Source organism: Macadamia integrifolia, unplaced genomic scaffold, assembly GCF_013358625.1.
Source record: "Macadamia integrifolia cultivar HAES 741 unplaced genomic scaffold, SCU_Mint_v3 scaffold1980, whole genome shotgun sequence".
Classification (NCBI taxonomy): Eukaryota; Viridiplantae; Streptophyta; class Magnoliopsida; order Proteales; family Proteaceae; genus Macadamia; species Macadamia integrifolia.
Genome location: NW_024868447.1, coordinates 70,010 through 72,457, shown reverse-complemented (window position 1 = coordinate 72,457; position 2,448 = coordinate 70,010). Strand labels below are relative to the sequence as shown.

The 2,448-nt window shown below is 37.2% G+C and overlaps 1 long non-coding RNA gene across 1 annotated transcript; it reads right to left on the bottom strand.

Moving 5' to 3' along the window:
• Positions 1-223: 223 nt before the first annotated feature.
• LOC122065343 lies at positions 224-2,114 on the bottom strand. The gene is made up of 3 exons (XR_006135979.1): positions 1,296-2,114; positions 863-1,081; positions 224-285 (listed from the first exon to the last, which is right to left on the bottom strand). It is a non-coding gene; the product is annotated as an uncharacterized LOC122065343 (long non-coding RNA).
• Positions 2,115-2,448: the final 334 nt, after the last annotated feature.

Genomic DNA, 2,448 nt, shown 5'->3' with positions numbered 1-2,448 from the left:
GTACTAGAATCAAATAAGATTTGGTGGGGTCCACAAAATCTTCTAAGATCTTCTAAAAATCTGGATCGATCTTGGGACCCACAAGATCTTCTAAAATCTTCTAAGATCTTCTAAAATCTGGATCGAGCTTGGGGCCCACAAGATCTTCTTCTTTCTATTCTTCCAGCCACAAAGATGGCTGCTTCTTCTTCTTCTTGCGCATGTACACTTTGATGTCCCCATCACTTCTTCACCCAAATCATTCTTCAGGATTTTCAGCTTTTCATCCTCTTCATTTATTATTTCCTGCACCGCTTGTTCATGGTACATGAAAAGAGAATTGATGTAAGAACAGTTACAGCTCAGTTTGGTTGTAAGGGGAGTGGGAAAGGGAACTAACAAGTAAAGAAATACTTTGCATTTCCTGTAAAATATATTTAACTTTCTAAAGAAATATTTGCATTTCCCTTGCAACTAAACAACAAAAATGAATTTTCCTGTAAAATATATTTTACTTCCCAAGTAAATATCTACTTTTCGCTTGCACCCAAATGGAGCTGTGGCTTTTTTTCACGTGTAAAATATATGACTATGAAAGTATAACACAATTTTTATTCTCCTGTTTGCATAATTTTGAAAGAGCTATAGTTAATAAACAGGTGAGATACAAAACACACACCCACACAAAGTTAATATACCAAAAAATGGATAATTAAACTGAAAGATGTAGATATTTTCTGTGATCCTAAAGAAAAAAGATTATGGATAACGGAAGGAACAGCTATAAAATACATATTTAAAAAGAACACCTGATCTTTCCCCATTCCCCCTTGAACACTTTCCATTTTTTATTATTCTCGAAGGCGAAGATTCTTCTTTTTACCTAACATATGTGGATCCGATTACGATCTTCATCAACCATGACGATCTTGAAAGGGTGCCACCCTGGGAATCTGAGGTGCTCATCCCACTCTGAACACATATTTGCAGCCTTTTCCTTTGCTTCTTTAGCAGGATATCTGTCTGCATGATGCATCAAGAAATGGTTTGTTGTTGAGATCTCCCATTCTCTTGATTCCAATTTGAGAATGACTTGGCATGTCTATCAAACCGTGTAAGAACAAAGGAAATTAGTCTCAACCCAAAAACAGTGAGGAAGATCATGATGAAATTATATTTTGGAAAGAAATTATGAAATGTCAAATTTGTGTCAGCAGAAGCTAATGGGCAATATAGTTAAATAGTAAAGGATATATCATGTTAAGATATGAACAGGAAAGAATGGAAAGTCGATACTCCTGAGAGTATATACTTACATCAATTAACTTCCTAGGAGCATTCTGCAGCTCATCATTGCTCTCGCGCTCCTTCAGTATAAGAATTTGGTTGAGTGATTTAAGGTACTCTAACTCTCCTTCTTTATCGTCCAGCTCTTGCTTCATTGACTCCATCTTTTTCTGGACTTCTGCATCCTCTTCGTTTCTCGTGTGTTTCATCATATCCCGTGTCCCTTTTCACCTCTCAATTTCAATTTCTTTGGCATCCACTTTTATTTCTAACTGATTTATTCTTTGGATATGGTTGTGTAAATCCTGGTTCTGTTTTCGTGTCTCTATTAAACATAAAACAACCATGAAGTAAGATTCTGTGCCTAAAAAACTTGTAGAAAAAACCAACAAGCATGCTTGTTTCCCCAACCACATGCTTCCCCAACCTTTACCAACCTCAGTAGCATGTTGCAAGAGTTCCTTATAGAGGTAGTCTCTTTTTCTGTTGCCCAGGCAAAATGGGCTCCTAAACATGTCATTTGAGATTTTTCTTTAGGATTCCCATTCTATAGTGTTTCATAAGATTTATATACATATCTACTCATCTCAGGATCTCTTATGTCTGATTTTTCCTCTGAACTCTGATCCATTGAAATTTTAAACAGGAAACCTAGAAATAAAATGAAAACAACACAAGCCAAAAGCAGCATTATCAATCAAGGGTGAATTCTCAAGGGAGAGGGATGTGAAAAGCCAATCCTCTGTGCCAGTGGCATCCATCCACCACCTGAAAGCTGTTGGGGTTTGTTGAGAAGTAGAGCTAATCCCGATAAGGGATTAGCGTCAGAACCAGGACCTGATAGGGGCCTTTTGGTCCTATCAGGTCCATATTTGGTTAATTTAGGCCTGCGGCTTAGTGAGGGGCTTTTATGTACTGTCTCTTTTGGTTTTATGCAATTTATATACAACATAATGACCTGCGATCAGCCTATTCTGGACTGATCGCAGGCTGCTCTATTTCTGGACAGCTTTCGGTCTCTCTTTCTTTTATTCTTCTTCCTCTTCTTCTCCTCTTCTTCTTCTCTTTTCTGGTTTCTGGTTTTGGTTACAAGGTTTTTACATTGCAACAGGGTTATTACCCACCACATAAAAATAAATGAAATCCAAGTGAGGCAAATATTCAAACACCAAAAAAGCAACA